The 13,890-nt window shown below is 42.5% G+C and overlaps 38 non-coding genes across 38 annotated transcripts; 17 read left to right on the top strand and 21 right to left on the bottom strand.

The window, feature by feature from the left end:
• Positions 1-11: 11 nt before the first annotated feature.
• trnaa-agc lies at positions 12-84 on the bottom strand. Its single transcript has one exon. It is a non-coding gene; the product is annotated as a tRNA-Ala (tRNA).
• Positions 85-235: 151 nt separating this feature from the next.
• On the top strand, positions 236-317 carry trnas-gcu. Its single transcript has one exon. It is a non-coding gene; the product is annotated as a tRNA-Ser (tRNA).
• A 302-nt stretch (positions 318-619) lies between these two features.
• Positions 620-692, bottom strand: trnaa-agc. The gene has a single exon. It is a non-coding gene; the product is annotated as a tRNA-Ala (tRNA).
• Positions 693-1,030: 338 nt separating this feature from the next.
• Positions 1,031-1,103, bottom strand: trnaa-agc. Its single transcript has one exon. It is a non-coding gene; the product is annotated as a tRNA-Ala (tRNA).
• A 152-nt stretch (positions 1,104-1,255) lies between these two features.
• Positions 1,256-1,337, top strand: trnas-gcu. Its single transcript has one exon. It is a non-coding gene; the product is annotated as a tRNA-Ser (tRNA).
• A 301-nt stretch (positions 1,338-1,638) lies between these two features.
• On the bottom strand, positions 1,639-1,711 carry trnaa-agc. The gene has a single exon. It is a non-coding gene; the product is annotated as a tRNA-Ala (tRNA).
• Positions 1,712-1,864: 153 nt separating this feature from the next.
• trnas-gcu lies at positions 1,865-1,946 on the top strand. Its single transcript has one exon. It is a non-coding gene; the product is annotated as a tRNA-Ser (tRNA).
• Positions 1,947-2,247: 301 nt separating this feature from the next.
• Positions 2,248-2,320, bottom strand: trnaa-agc. Its single transcript has one exon. It is a non-coding gene; the product is annotated as a tRNA-Ala (tRNA).
• A 338-nt stretch (positions 2,321-2,658) lies between these two features.
• On the bottom strand, positions 2,659-2,731 carry trnaa-agc. Its single transcript has one exon. It is a non-coding gene; the product is annotated as a tRNA-Ala (tRNA).
• A 153-nt stretch (positions 2,732-2,884) lies between these two features.
• trnas-gcu lies at positions 2,885-2,966 on the top strand. Its single transcript has one exon. It is a non-coding gene; the product is annotated as a tRNA-Ser (tRNA).
• A 301-nt stretch (positions 2,967-3,267) lies between these two features.
• trnaa-agc lies at positions 3,268-3,340 on the bottom strand. The gene has a single exon. It is a non-coding gene; the product is annotated as a tRNA-Ala (tRNA).
• Positions 3,341-3,491: 151 nt separating this feature from the next.
• Positions 3,492-3,573, top strand: trnas-gcu. The gene has a single exon. It is a non-coding gene; the product is annotated as a tRNA-Ser (tRNA).
• A 302-nt stretch (positions 3,574-3,875) lies between these two features.
• trnaa-agc lies at positions 3,876-3,948 on the bottom strand. Its single transcript has one exon. It is a non-coding gene; the product is annotated as a tRNA-Ala (tRNA).
• Positions 3,949-4,698: 750 nt separating this feature from the next.
• Positions 4,699-4,771, bottom strand: trnaa-agc. Its single transcript has one exon. It is a non-coding gene; the product is annotated as a tRNA-Ala (tRNA).
• Positions 4,772-5,110: 339 nt separating this feature from the next.
• Positions 5,111-5,183, bottom strand: trnaa-agc. The gene has a single exon. It is a non-coding gene; the product is annotated as a tRNA-Ala (tRNA).
• A 152-nt stretch (positions 5,184-5,335) lies between these two features.
• Positions 5,336-5,417, top strand: trnas-gcu. The gene has a single exon. It is a non-coding gene; the product is annotated as a tRNA-Ser (tRNA).
• Positions 5,418-5,718: 301 nt separating this feature from the next.
• trnaa-agc lies at positions 5,719-5,791 on the bottom strand. The gene has a single exon. It is a non-coding gene; the product is annotated as a tRNA-Ala (tRNA).
• Positions 5,792-5,942: 151 nt separating this feature from the next.
• trnas-gcu lies at positions 5,943-6,024 on the top strand. The gene has a single exon. It is a non-coding gene; the product is annotated as a tRNA-Ser (tRNA).
• A 301-nt stretch (positions 6,025-6,325) lies between these two features.
• Positions 6,326-6,398, bottom strand: trnaa-agc. Its single transcript has one exon. It is a non-coding gene; the product is annotated as a tRNA-Ala (tRNA).
• A 143-nt stretch (positions 6,399-6,541) lies between these two features.
• Positions 6,542-6,623, top strand: trnas-gcu. The gene has a single exon. It is a non-coding gene; the product is annotated as a tRNA-Ser (tRNA).
• Positions 6,624-6,924: 301 nt separating this feature from the next.
• On the bottom strand, positions 6,925-6,997 carry trnaa-agc. Its single transcript has one exon. It is a non-coding gene; the product is annotated as a tRNA-Ala (tRNA).
• A 564-nt stretch (positions 6,998-7,561) lies between these two features.
• On the top strand, positions 7,562-7,643 carry trnas-gcu. Its single transcript has one exon. It is a non-coding gene; the product is annotated as a tRNA-Ser (tRNA).
• Positions 7,644-7,932: 289 nt separating this feature from the next.
• On the bottom strand, positions 7,933-8,005 carry trnaa-agc. The gene has a single exon. It is a non-coding gene; the product is annotated as a tRNA-Ala (tRNA).
• A 151-nt stretch (positions 8,006-8,156) lies between these two features.
• On the top strand, positions 8,157-8,238 carry trnas-gcu. The gene has a single exon. It is a non-coding gene; the product is annotated as a tRNA-Ser (tRNA).
• Positions 8,239-8,539: 301 nt separating this feature from the next.
• trnaa-agc lies at positions 8,540-8,612 on the bottom strand. The gene has a single exon. It is a non-coding gene; the product is annotated as a tRNA-Ala (tRNA).
• A 152-nt stretch (positions 8,613-8,764) lies between these two features.
• On the top strand, positions 8,765-8,846 carry trnas-gcu. Its single transcript has one exon. It is a non-coding gene; the product is annotated as a tRNA-Ser (tRNA).
• A 301-nt stretch (positions 8,847-9,147) lies between these two features.
• trnaa-agc lies at positions 9,148-9,220 on the bottom strand. Its single transcript has one exon. It is a non-coding gene; the product is annotated as a tRNA-Ala (tRNA).
• Positions 9,221-9,969: 749 nt separating this feature from the next.
• Positions 9,970-10,042, bottom strand: trnaa-agc. The gene has a single exon. It is a non-coding gene; the product is annotated as a tRNA-Ala (tRNA).
• A 152-nt stretch (positions 10,043-10,194) lies between these two features.
• Positions 10,195-10,276, top strand: trnas-gcu. Its single transcript has one exon. It is a non-coding gene; the product is annotated as a tRNA-Ser (tRNA).
• Positions 10,277-10,577: 301 nt separating this feature from the next.
• Positions 10,578-10,650, bottom strand: trnaa-agc. The gene has a single exon. It is a non-coding gene; the product is annotated as a tRNA-Ala (tRNA).
• A 152-nt stretch (positions 10,651-10,802) lies between these two features.
• trnas-gcu lies at positions 10,803-10,884 on the top strand. The gene has a single exon. It is a non-coding gene; the product is annotated as a tRNA-Ser (tRNA).
• A 526-nt stretch (positions 10,885-11,410) lies between these two features.
• On the top strand, positions 11,411-11,492 carry trnas-gcu. The gene has a single exon. It is a non-coding gene; the product is annotated as a tRNA-Ser (tRNA).
• Positions 11,493-11,793: 301 nt separating this feature from the next.
• On the bottom strand, positions 11,794-11,866 carry trnaa-agc. The gene has a single exon. It is a non-coding gene; the product is annotated as a tRNA-Ala (tRNA).
• A 151-nt stretch (positions 11,867-12,017) lies between these two features.
• On the top strand, positions 12,018-12,099 carry trnas-gcu. The gene has a single exon. It is a non-coding gene; the product is annotated as a tRNA-Ser (tRNA).
• Positions 12,100-12,400: 301 nt separating this feature from the next.
• On the bottom strand, positions 12,401-12,473 carry trnaa-agc. The gene has a single exon. It is a non-coding gene; the product is annotated as a tRNA-Ala (tRNA).
• A 150-nt stretch (positions 12,474-12,623) lies between these two features.
• trnas-gcu lies at positions 12,624-12,705 on the top strand. The gene has a single exon. It is a non-coding gene; the product is annotated as a tRNA-Ser (tRNA).
• A 714-nt stretch (positions 12,706-13,419) lies between these two features.
• On the bottom strand, positions 13,420-13,492 carry trnaa-agc. The gene has a single exon. It is a non-coding gene; the product is annotated as a tRNA-Ala (tRNA).
• Positions 13,493-13,644: 152 nt separating this feature from the next.
• trnas-gcu lies at positions 13,645-13,726 on the top strand. The gene has a single exon. It is a non-coding gene; the product is annotated as a tRNA-Ser (tRNA).
• The last annotated feature ends 164 nt before the right edge of the window (positions 13,727-13,890 follow it).

Raw genomic sequence — 13,890 nt, 5'->3', positions numbered from 1 at the left:
CCAAAGTCACTTGGAGAATGCGGGCATCGATCCCGCTACTTCTCGCATGCTAAGCGAGCGCTCTACCATTTGAGCTAATTCCCCTGTATAAAATGTCATGAGGAAGAGCCGCCTAGCTCGCCTAGCTCCCTCCTCTACTCCCTCCATGCAACGCTTTTCCAAAGTTTCCTGACCTATGTATACACTTTGGAAGGTGACCTGGATCAGAGTGTTGATGTAAAGATAGTCTACAGGTGACGAGGTGGCCGAGTGGTTAAGGCGATGGACTGCTAATCCATTGTGCTCTGCACGCGTGGGTTCGAATCCCATCCTCGTCGCAGTCAACTCTCCTTTAGTCTGCCAGGCAATACATGATCCTTTCAGCTCAGATCCTCAAGACTGAAAAAATCAATGCAGTTTACATGTGAAAACAACAAGTCTCTACACGAAAGAGTACAAATTGCTGCATTAAAACAGGAATATTTCTGAATATCTTATTTGTCCACTAAATATTTGGTAATCAAAAGTTATCATATTCTACAAGTCTCGGGGGAAGAAAATTAATGGTTGCAAGAAGTTCCATTGATTTATCAATCTTCTTTTTGCACTCATCATGTGCACAGAATAAACCAAAGTCACTTGGAGAATGCGGGCATCGATCCCGCTACTTCTCGCATGCTAAGCGAGCGCTCTACCATTTGAGCTAATTCCCCTGTATAAAATGTCTTGAGGAAGAGCCACCTAGCTCGCCTAGCTCCCCTCCTCTACTCCCTCCATGCAACGCTTTTCCTTTCAGCTCAGATCCTCAAGACTGAAAAAATCAATGCAGTTTACATGTGAAAACAACAAGTCTCTACACGAAAGATTACAAATTTCTGCATTAAAACAGGAACATTTCTGAATATCTTATTTGTCCACTAAATATTTGGTAATCAAAAGTTATCATATTCTACAAGTCTCGGGGGAAGAAAATTATGGTTGCAAGAAGTTCCATTGATTTATCAATCTTCTTTTTGCACTCATCATGTGCACAGAATAAACCAAAGTCACTTGGAGAATGCGGGCATCGATCCCGCTACTTCTCGCATGCTAAGCGAGCGCTCTACCATTTGAGCTAATTCCCCTGTATAAAATGTCATGAGGAAGAGCCGCCTAGCTCGCCTAGCTCCCCTCCTCTACTCCCTCCATGCAACGCTTTTCCAAAGTTTCCTGACCTATGTATACACTTTGGAAGGTGACCTGGATCAGAGTGTTGATGTAAAGATAGTCTACAGATGACGAGGTGGCCGAGTGGTTAAGGCGATGGACTGCTAATCCATTGTGCTCTGCACGCGTGGGTTCGAATCCCATCCTCGTCGCAGTCAACTCTCCTTTAGTCTGCCAGGCAATACATGATCCTTTCAGCTCAGATCCTCAAGACTGAAAAAATCAATGCAGTTTACATGTGAAAACAACAAGTCTCTACACGAAAGAGTACAAATTTCTGCATTAAAACAGGAACATTTCTGAATATCTTATTTGTCCACTAAATATTTGGTAATCAAAAGTTATCATATTCTACAAGTCTCGGGGGAAGAAAATTATGGTTGCAAGAAGTTCCATTGATTTATCAATCTTCTTTTTGCACTCATCATGTGCACAGAATAAACCAAAGTCACTTGGAGAATGCGGGCATCGATCCCGCTACTTCTCGCATGCTAAGCGAGCGCTCTACCATTTGAGCTAATTCCCCTGTATAAAATGTCATTGAGGAAGAGCCGCCTAGCTCGCCTAGCTCCCCTCCTCTACTCCCTCCATGCAACGCTTTTCCAAAGTTTCCTGACCTATGTATACACTTTGGAAGGTGACCTGGATCAGAGTGTTGATGTAAAGATAGTCTACAGATGACGAGGTGGCCGAGTGGTTAAGGCGATGGACTGCTAATCCATTGTGCTCTGCACGCGTGGGTTCGAATCCCATCCTCGTCGCAGTCAACTCTCCTTTAGTCTGCCAGGCAATACATGATCCTTTCAGCTCAGATCCTCAAGACTGAAAAAATCAATGCAGTTTACATGTGAAAACAACAAGTCTCTACACGAAAGAGTACAAATTGCTGCATTAAAACAGGAACATTTCTGAATATCTTATTTGTCCACTAAATATTTGGTAATCAAAAGTTATCATATTCTACAAGTCTCGGGGGAAGAAAATTATGGTTGCAAGAAGTTCCATTGATTTATCAATCTTCTTTTTGCACTCATCATGTGCACAGAATAAACCAAAGTCACTTGGAGAATGCGGGCATCGATCCCGCTACTTCTCGCATGCTAAGCGAGCACTCTACCATTTGAGCTAATTCCCCTGTATAAAATGTCATGAGGAAGAGCCGCCTAGCTCGCCTAGCTCCCCTCCTCTACTCCCTCCATGCAACGCTTTTCCTTTCAGCTCAGATCCTCAAGACTGAAAAAATCAATGCAGTTTACATGTGAAAACAACAAGTCTCTACACGAAAGAGTACAAATTGCTGCATTAAAACAGGAACATTTCTGAATATCTTATTTGTCCACTAAATATTTGGTAATCAAAAGTTATCATATTCTACAAGTCTCGGGGGAAGAAAATTATGGTTGCAAGAAGTTCCATTGATTTATCAATCTTCTTTTTGCACTCATCATGTGCACAGAATAAACCAAAGTCACTTGGAGAATGCGGGCATCGATCCCGCTACTTCTCGCATGCTAAGCGAGCGCTCTACCATTTGAGCTAATTCCCCTGTATAAAATGTCTTGAGGAAGAGCCGCCTAGCTCGCCTAGCTCCCCTCCTCTACTCCCCTCCATGCAACGCTTTTCCAAAGTTTCCTGACCTATGTATACACTTTGGAAGGTGACCTGGATCAGAGTGTTGATGTAAAGATAGTCTACAGATGACGAGGTGGCCGAGTGGTTAAGGCGATGGACTGCTAATCCATTGTGCTCTGCACGCGTGGGTTCGAATCCCATCCTCGTCGCAGTCAACTCTCCTTTAGTCTGCCAGGCAATACATGATCCTTTCAGCTCAGATCCTCAAGACTGAAAAAATCAATGCAGTTTACATGTGAAAACAACAAGTCTCTACACGAAAGAGTACAAATTGCTGCATTAAAACAGGAACATTTCTGAATATCTTATTTGTCCACTAAATATTTGGTAATCAAAAGTTATCATATTCTACAAGTCTCGGGGGAAGAAAATTATGGTTGCAAGAAGTTCCATTGATTTATCAATCTTCTTTTTGCACTCATCATGTGCACAGAATAAACCAAAGTCACTTGGAGAATGCGGGCATCGATCCCGCTACTTCTCGCATGCTAAGCGAGCGCTCTACCATTTGAGCTAATTCCCCTGTATAAAATGTCTTGAGGAAGAGCCGCCTAGCTCGCCTAGCTCCCTCCTCTACCCCCTCCATGCAACGCTTTTCCAAAGTTTCCTGACCTATGTATACACTTTGGAAGGTGACCTGGATCAGAGTGTTGATGTAAAGATAGTCTACAGATGACGAGGTGGCCGAGTGGTTAAGGCGATGGACTGCTAATCCATTGTGCTCTGCACGCGTGGGTTCGAATCCCATCCTCGTCGCAGTCAACTCTCCTTTAGTCTGCCAGGCAATTCATGTTCCTTTCAGCTCAGATCCTCAAGACTGAAAAAATCAATGCAGTTTACATGTGAAAACAACAAGTCTCTACACGAAAGATTACAAATTGCTGCATTAAAACAGGAACATTTCTGAATATCTTATTTGTCCACTAAATATTTGGTAATCAAAAGTTATCATATTCTACAAGTCTTGGGGGAAGAAAATTAATGGTTGCAAGAAGTTCCATTGATTTATCAATCTTCTTTTTGCACTCATCATGTGCACAGAATAAACCAAAGTCACTTGGAGAATGCGGGCATCGATCCCGCTACTTCTCGCATGCTAAGCGAGCACTCTACCATTTGAGCTAATTCCCCTGTATAAAATGTCTTGAGGAAGAGCCACCTAGCTCGCCTAGCTCCCCTCCTCTACTCCCTCCATGCAACGCTTTTCCTTTCAGCTCAGATCCTCAAGACTGAAAAAATCAATGCAGTTTACATGTGAAAACAACAAGTCTCTACACGAAAGAGTACAAATTGCTGCATTAAAACAGGAACATTTCTGAATATCTTATTTGTCCACTAAATATTTGGTAATCAAAAGTTATCATATTCTACAAGTCTCGGGGGAAGAAAATTATGGTTGCAAGAAGTTCCATTGATTTATCAATCTTCTTTTTGCACTCATCATGTGCACAGAATAAACCAAAGTCACTTGGAGAATGCAGGGCATCGATCCCGCTACTTCTCGCATGCTAAGCGAGCGCTCTACCATTTGAGCTAATTCCCCTGTATAAAATGTCTTGAGGAAGAGCCACCTAGCTCGCCTAGCTCCCCTCCTCTACTCCCTCCATGCAACGCTTTTCCTTTCAGCTCAGATCCTCAAGACTGAAAAAATCAATGCAGTTTACATGTGAAAACAACAAGTCTCTACACGAAAGATTACAAATTGCTGCATTAAAACAGGAACATTTCTGAATATCTTATTTGTCCACTAAATATTTGGTAATCAAAAGTTATCATATTCTACAAGTCTCGGGGGAAGAAAATAATGGTTGCAAGAAGTTCCATTGATTTATCAATCTTCTTTTTGCACTCATCATGTGCACAGAATAAACCAAAGTCACTTGGAGAATGCGGGCATCGATCCCGCTACTTCTCGCATGCTAAGCGAGCACTCTACCATTTGAGCTAATTCCCCTGTATAAAATGTCATTGAGGAAGAGCCACCTAGCTCGCCTAGCTCCCCTCCTCTACTCCCTCCATGCAACGCTTTTCCTTTCAGCTCAGATCCTCAAGACTGAAAAAATAAATGCAGTTTACATGTGAAAACAACAAGTCTCTACACGAAAGAGTACAAATTTCTGCATTAAAACAGGAACATTTCTGAATATCTTATTTGTCCACTAAATATTTGGTAATCAAAAGTTATCATATTCTACAAGTCTCAGGGGAAGAAAATTATGGTTGCAAGAAGTTCCATTGATTTATCAATCTTCTTTTTGCACTCATCATGTGCACAGAATAAACCAAAGTCACTTGGAGAATGCGGGCATCGATCCCGCTACTTCTCGCATGCTAAGCGAGCGCTCTACCATTTGAGCTAATTCCCCTGTATAAAATGTCTTGAGGAAGAGCCCCTAGCTCGCCTAGCTCCCCTCCTCTACTCCCTCCATGCAACGCTTTTCCAAAGTTTCCTGACCTATGTATACACTTTGGAAGGTGACCTGGATCAGAGTGTTGATGTAAAGATAGTCTACAGGATGACGAGGTGGCCGAGTGGTTAAGGCGATGGACTGCTAATCCATTGTGCTCTGCACGCGTGGGTTCGAATCCCATCCTCGTCGCAGTCAACTCTCCTTTAGTCTGCCAGGCAATACATGATCCTTTCAGCTCAGATCCTCAAGACTGAAAAAATCAATGCAGTTTACATGTGAAAACAACAAGTCTCTACACGAAAGAGTACAAATTGCTGCATTAAAACAGGAACATTTCTGAATATCTTATTTGTCCACTAAATATTTGGTAATCAAAAGTTATCATATTCTACAAGTCTCGGGGGAAGAAAATTATGGTTGCAAGAAGTTCCATTGATTTATCAATCTTCTTTTTGCACTCATCATGTGCACAGAATAAACCAAAGTCACTTGGAGAATGCGGGCATCGATCCCGCTACTTCTCGCATGCTAAGCGAGCGCTCTACCATTTGAGCTAATTCCCCTGTATAAAATGTCATGAGGAAGAGCCGCCTAGCTCGCCTAGCTCCCCTCCTCTACTCCCTCCATGCAACTTTTCCAAAGTTTCCTGACCTATGTATACACCTTTGGAAGGTGACCTGGATCAGAGTGTTGATGTAAAGATAGTCTACAGATGACGAGGTGGCCGAGTGGTTAAGGCGATGGACTGCTAATCCATTGTGCTCTGCACGCGTGGGTTCGAATCCCATCCTCGTCGCAGTCAACTCTCCTTTAGTCTGCCAGGCAATACATGATCCTTTCAGCTCAGATCCTCAAGACTGAAAAAATCAATGCAGTTTACATGTGAAAACAACAAGTCTCTACACGAAAGAGTACAAATTGCTGCATTAAAACAGGAACATTTCTGAATATCTTATTTGTCCACTAAATATTTGGTAATCAAAAGTTATCATATTCTACAAGTCTCGGGGGAAGAAAATTATGGTTGCAAGAAGTTCCATTGATTTATCAATCTTCTTTTTGCACTCATCATGTGCACAGAATAAACCAAAGTCACTTGGAGAATGCGGGCATCGATCCCGCTACTTCTCGCATGCTAAGCGAGCGCTCTACCATTTGAGCTAATTCCCCTGTATAAAATGTCTTGAGGAAGAGCCGCCTAGCTCCCCTCCTCTACCCCCTCCATGCAACGCTTTTCCAAAGTTTCCTGACCTATGTATACACTTTGGAAGGTGACCTGGATCAGAGTGTTGATGTAAAGATAGTCTACAGGTGACGAGGTGGCCGAGTGGTTAAGGCGATGGACTGCTAATCCATTGTGCTCTGCACGCGTGGGTTCGAATCCCATCCTCGTCGCAGTCAACTCTCCTTTAGTCTGCCAGGCAATACATGATCCTTTCAGCTCAGATCCTCAAGACTGAAAAAATCAATGCAGTTTACATGTGAAAACAACAAGTCTCTACACGAAAGATTACAAATTGCTGCATTAAAACAGGAACATTTCTGAATATCTTATTTGTCCACTAAATATTTGGTAATCAAAAGTTATCATATTCTACAAGTCTCGGGGGAAGAAAATTATGGTTGCAAGAAGTTCCATTGATTTATCAATCTTCTTTTTGCACTCATCATGTGCACAGAATAAACCAAAGTCACTTGGAGAATGCGGGCATCGATCCCGCTACTTCTCGCATGCTAAGCGAGCACTCTACCATTTGAGCTAATTCCCCTGTATAAAATGTCATGAGGAAGAGCCGCCTAGCTCGCCTAGCTCCCCTCCTCTACTCCCTCCATGCAACGCTTTTTCTTTTCAGCTCAGATCCTCAAGACTGAAAAAATAAATGCAGTTTACATGTGAAAACAACAAGTCTCTACACGAAAGAGTACAAATTTCTGCATTAAAACAGGAACATTTCTGAATATCTTATTTGTCCACTAAATATTTGGTAATCAAAAGTTATCATATTCTACAAGTCTCAGGGGAAGAAATTTATGGTTGCAAGAAGTTCCATTGATTGATCAATCTTCTTTTTGCACTCATCATGTGCACAGAATAAACCAAAGTCACTTGGAGAATGCGGGCATCTATCCCGCTACTTCTCGCATGCTAAGCGAGCGCTCTACCATTTGAGCTAATTCCCCTGTATAAAATGTCTTGAGGAAGAGCCACCTAGCTCGCCTAGCTCCCCTCCTCTACTCCCTCCATGCAACGCTTTTCCAAAGTTTCCTGACCTATGTATACACTTTGGAAGGTGACCTGGATCAGAGTGTTGATGTAAATATAGTCTACAGATGACGAGGTGGACGAGTGGTTAAGGTGATGGACTGCTAATCCATTGTGCTCTGCACGTGTGGGTTTGAATCCCATCCTCGTCGCAGTCAACTGTCCTTTAGTCTGCCAGGCAAAACATGATCCTTTCAGCTCAGATCCTCAAGACTGAAAAAATCAATGCAGTTTACATGTGAAAACAACAAGTCTCTACAAATTGCTGCATTAAAACAGGAACATTTCTGAATATCTTATTTGTCCACTAAATATTTGGTAATCAAAAGTTATCATATTCTACAAGTCTCGGGGGAAGAAAATTATGGTTGCAAGAAGTTCCATTGATTTATCAATCTTCTTTTTGCACTCATCATGTGCACAGAATAAACCAAAGTCACTTGGAGAATGCGGGCATCGATCCCGCTACTTCTCGCATGCTAAGCGAGCGCTCTACCATTTGAGCTAATTCCCCTGTATAAAATGTCATGAGGAAGAGCCGCCTAGCTCGCCTAGCTCCCCTCCTCTACTCCCTCCATGCAACTTTTCCAAAGTTTCCTGACCTATGTATACACCTTTGGAAGGTGACCTGGATCAGAGTGTTGATGTAAAGATAGTCTACAGGTGACGAGGTGGCCGAGTGGTTAAGGCGATGGACTGCTAATCCATTGTGCTCTGCACGCGTGGGTTCGAATCCCATCCTCGTCGCAGTCAACTCTCCTTTAGTCTGCCAGGCAATTCATGTTCCTTTCAGCTCAGATCCTCAAGACTGAAAAAATCAATGCAGTTTACATGTGAAAACAACAAGTCTCTACACGAAAGAGTACAAATTGCTGCATTAAAACAGGAACATTTCTGAATATCTTATTTGTCCACTAAATATTTGGTAATCAAAAGTTATCATATTCTACAAGTCTCGGGGGAAGAAAATTATGGTTGCAAGAAGTTCCATTGATTTATCAATCTTCTTTTTGCACTCATCATGTGCACAGAATAAACCAAAGTCACTTGGAGAATGCGGGCATCGATCCCGCTACTTCTCGCATGCTAAGCGAGCGCTCTACCATTTGAGCTAATTCCCCTGTATAAAATGTCATTGAGGAAGAGCCGCCTAGCTCCCTAGCTCCCCTCCTCTACTCCCTCCATGCAACGCTTTTCCAAAGTTTCCTGACCTATGTATACACTTTGGAAGGTGACCTGGATCAGAGTGTTGATGTAAAGATAGTCTACAGATGACGAGGTGGCCGAGTGGTTAAGGCGATGGACTGCTAATCCATTGTGCTCTCCACGCGTGGGTTCGAATCCCATCCTCGTCGCAGTCAACTCTCCTTGAGTCTGCCAGGCAATACATGATCCTTTCAGCTCAGATCCTCAAGACTGAAAAAATCAATGCAGTTTACATGTGAAAACAACAAGTCTCTACACGAAAGATTACAAATTGCTGCATTAAAACAGGAACATTTCTGAATATCTTATTTGTCCACTAAATATTTGGTAATCAAAAGTTATCATATTCTACAAGTCTCGGGGGAAGAAAATTATGGTTGCAAGAAGTTCCATTGATTTATCAATCTTCTTTTTGCACTCATCATGTGCACAGAATAAACCAAAGTCACTTGGAGAATGCGGGCATCGATCCCGCTACTTCTCGCATGCTAAGCGAGCACTCTACCATTTGAGCTAATTCCCCTGTATAAAATGTCATGAGGAAGAGCCGCCTAGCTCGCCTAGCTCCCCTCCTCTACTCCCTCCATGCAACGCTTTTCTTTTCAGCTCAGATCCTCAAGACTGAAAAAATAAATGCAGTTTACATGTGAAAACAACAAGTCTCTACACGAAAGAGTACAAATTTCTGCATTAAAACAGGAACATTTCTGAATATCTTATTTGTCCACTAAATATTTGGTAATCAAAAGTTATCATATTCTACAAGTCTCAGGGGAAGAAATTTATGGTTGCAAGAAGTTCCATTGATTGATCAATCTTCTTTTTGCACTCATCATGTGCACAGAATAAACCAAAGTCACTTGGAGAATGCGGGCATCTATCCCGCTACTTCTCGCATGCTAAGCGAGCGCTCTACCATTTGAGCTAATTCCCCTGTATAAAATGTCTTGAGGAAGAGCCACCTAGCTCTCCTAGCTCCCCTCCTCTACTCCCTCCATGCAACGCTTTTCCTTTCAGCTCAGATCCTCAAGACTGAAAAAATCAATGCAGTTTACATGTGAAAACAACAAGTCTCTACACGAAAGAGTACAAATTGCTGCATTAAAACAGGAACATTTCTGAATATCTTATTTGTCCACTAAATATTTGGTAATCAAAAGTTATCATATTCTACAAGTCTCGGGGGAAGAAAATTATGGTTGCAAGAAGTTCCATTGATTTATCAATCTTCTTTTTGCACTCATCATGTGCACAGAATAAACCAAAGTCACTTGGAGAATGCGGGCATCGATCCCGCTACTTCTCGCATGCTAAGCGAGCGCTCTACCATTTGAGCTAATTCCCCTGTATAAATTTTGATGAGGAAGAGCCGCCTAGCTCGCCTAGCTCCCCTCCTCTACTCCCTCCATGCAACGCTTTTCCAAAGTTTCCTGACCTATGTATACACTTTGGAAGGTGACCTGGATCAGAGTGTTGATGTAAAGATAGTCTACAGATGACGAGGTGGCCGAGTGGTTAAGGCGATGGACTGCTAATCCATTGTGCTCTGCACGCGTGGGTTCGAATCCCATCCTCGTCGCAGTCAACTCTCCTTTAGTCTGCCAGGCAATACATGATCCTTTCAGCTCAGATCCTCAAGACTGAAAAAATCAATGCAGTTTACATGTGAAAACAACAAGTCTCTACACGAAAGAGTACAAATTGCTGCATTAAAACAGGAACATTTCTGAATATCTTATTTGTCCACTAAATATTTGGTAATCAAAAGTTATCATATTCTACAAGTCTCGGGGGAAGAAAATTATGGTCGCAAGAAGTTCCATTGATTTATCAATCTTCTTTTTGCACTCATCATGTGCACAGAATAAACCAAAGTCACTTGGAGAATGCGGGCATCGATCCCGCTACTTCTCGCATGCTAAGCGAGCGCTCTACCATTTGAGCTAATTCCCCTGTATAAAATGTCTTGAGGAAGAGCCACCTAGCTCGCCTAGCTCCCCTCCTCTACTCCCTCCATGCAACGCTTTTCCAAAGTTTCCTGACCTATGTATACACTTTGGAAGGTGACCTGGATCAGAGTGTTGATGTAAAGATAGTCTACAGATGACGAGGTGGCCGAGTGGTTAAGGCGATGGACTGCTAATCCATTGTGCTCTGCACGCGTGGGTTCGAATCCCATCCTCGTCGCAGTCAACTCTCCTTTAGTCTGCCAGGCAATACATGATCCTTTCAGCTCAGATCCTCAAGACTGAAAAAATCAATGCAGTTTACATGTGAAAACAACAAGTCTCTACACGAAAGAGTACAAATTGCTGCATTAAAACAGGAACATTTCTGAATATCTTATTTGTCCACTAAATATTTGGTAATCAAAAGTTATCATATTCTACAAGTCTCGGGGGAAGAAAATTATGGTTGCAAGAAGTTCCATTGATTTATCAATCTTCTTTTTGCACTCATCATGTGCACAGAATAAACCAAAGTCACTTGGAGAATGCGGGCATCGATCCCGCTACTTCTCGCATGCTAAGCAAGCGCTCTACCATTTGAGCTAATTCCCCTGTATAAATTGTGATGAGGAAGAGCCGCCTAGCTCGCCTAGCTCCCCTCCTCTACTCCCTCCATGCAACGCTTTTCCAAAGTTTCCTGACCTATGTATACACTTTGGAAGGTGACCTGGATCAGAGTGTTGATGTAAAGATAGTCTACAGATGACGAGGTGGCCGAGTGGTTAAGGCGATGGACTGCTAATCCATTGTGCTCTCCACGCGTGGGTTCGAATCCCATCCTCGTCGCAGTCAACTCTCCTTGAGTCTGCCAGGCAATACATGATCCTTTCAGCTCAGATCCTCAAGACTGAAAAAATCAATGCAGTTTACATGTGAAAACAACAAGTCTCTACACGAAAGAGTACAAATTGCTGCATTAAAACAGGAACATTTCTGAATATCTTATTTGTCCACTAAATATTTGGTAATCAAAAGTTATCATATTCTACAAGTCTCGGGGGAAGAAAATTATGGTTGCAAGAAGTTCCATTGATTTATCAATCTTCTTTTTGCACTCATCATGTGCACAGAATAAACCAAAGTCACTTGGAGAATGCGGGCATCGATCCCGCTACTTCTCGCATGCTAAGCGAGCGCTCTACCATTTGAGCTAATTCCCCTGTATAAAATGTCATGAGGAAGAGCCGCCTAGCTCGCCTAGCTCCCCTCCTCTACTCCCTCCATGCAACTTTTCCAAAGTTTCCTGACCTATGTATACACCTTTGGAAGGTGACCTGGATCAGAGTGTTGATGTAAAGATAGTCTACAGATGACGAGGTGGCCGAGTGGTTAAGGCGATGGACTGCTAATCCATTGTGCTCTCCACGCGTGGGTTCGAATCCCATCCTCGTCGCAGTCAACTCTCCTTGAGTCTGCCAGGCAATACATGATCCTTTCAGCTCAGATCCTCAAGACTGAAAAAATCAATGCAGTTTACATGTGAAAACAACAAGTCTCTACACGAAAGAGTACAAATTGCTGCATTAAAACAGGAACATTTCTGAATATCTTATTTGTCCACTAAATATTTGGTAATCAAAAGTTATCATATTCTACAAGTCTCGGGGGAAGAAAATTATGGTTGCAAGAAGTTCCATTGATTTATCAATCTTCTTTTTGCACTCATCATGTGCACAGAATAAACCAAAGTCACTTGGAGAATGCGGGCATCGATCCCGCTACTTCTCGCATGCTAAGCGAGCGCTCTACCATTTGAGCTAATTCCCCTGTATAAAATGTCATTGAGGAAGAGCCGCCTAGCTCCTAGCTCCCTCCTCTACTCCCTCCATGCAACGCTTTTCCAAAGTTTCCTGACCTATGTATACACTTTGGAAGGTGACCTGGATCAGAGTGTTGATGTAAAGATAGTCTACAGATGACGAGGTGGCCGAGTGGTTAAGGCGATGGACTGCTAATCCATTGTGCTCTGCACGCGTGGGTTCGAATCCCATCCTCGTCGCAGTCAACTCTCCTTTAGTCTGCCAGGCAATACATGATCCTTTCAGCTCAGATCCTCAAGACTGAAAAAATCAATGCAGTTTACATGTGAAAACAACAAGTCTCTACACGAAAGATTACAAATTGCTGCATTAAAACAGGAACATTTCTGAATATCTTATTTGTCCACTAAATATTTGGTAATCAAAAGTTATCATATTCTACAAGTCTCGGGGGAAGAAAATTAATGGTTGCAAGAAGTTCCATTGATTTATCAATCTTCTTTTTGCACTCATCATGTGCACAGAATAAACCAAAGTCACTTGGAGAATGCAGGCATCGATCCCGCTACTTCTCGCATGCTAAGCGAGCAGCTCTACCATTTGAGCTAATTCCCCTGTATAAAATGTCTTGAGGAAGAGCCACCTAGCTCGCCTAGCTCCCCTCCTCTACTCCCTCCATGCAACGCTTTTCCTTTCAGCTCAGATCCTCAAGACTGAAAAAATCAATGCAGTTTACATGTGAAAACAACAAGTCTCTACACGAAAGAGTACAAATTGCTGCATTAAAACAGGAACATTTCTGAATATCTTATTTGTCCACTAAATATTTGGTAATCAAAAGTTATCATATTCTACAAGTCTCGGGGGAAGAAAATTATGGTTGCAAGAAGTTCCATTGATTTATCAATCTTCTTTTTGCACTCATCATGTGCACAGAATAAACCAAAGTCACTTGGAGAATGCGGGCATCGATCCCGCTACTTCTCGCATGCTAAGCGAGCGCTCTACCATTTGAGCTAATTCCCCTGTATAAAATGTCTTGAGGAAGAGCCACCTAGCTCGCCTAGCTCCCCTCCTCTACCCCCTCCATGCAACGCTTTTCCAAAGTTTCCTGACCTATGTATACACTTTGGAAGGTGACCTGGATCAGAGTGTTGATGTAAAGATAGTCTACAGATGACGAGGTGGCCGAGTGGTTAAGGCGATGGACTGCTAATCCATTGTGCTCTGCACGCGTGGGTTCGAATCCCATCCTCGTCGCAGTCAACTCTCCTTTAGTCTGCCAGGCAATACATGATCCTTTCAGCTCAGATCCTCAAGACTGAAAAAATCAATGCAGTTTACATGTGAAAACAACAAGTCTCTACACGAAAGAGTACAAATTGCTGCATTAAAACAGGAACATTTCTGAATATCTTATTTGT

This window comes from Cyclopterus lumpus, chromosome 14, assembly GCF_009769545.1.
Source record: "Cyclopterus lumpus isolate fCycLum1 chromosome 14, fCycLum1.pri, whole genome shotgun sequence".
NCBI lineage: Eukaryota > Metazoa > Chordata > Actinopteri > Perciformes > Cyclopteridae > Cyclopterus > Cyclopterus lumpus.
Note: the sequence above shows the minus strand (reverse complement) of the source record. Positions and strands in the feature narration are given on the sequence as shown.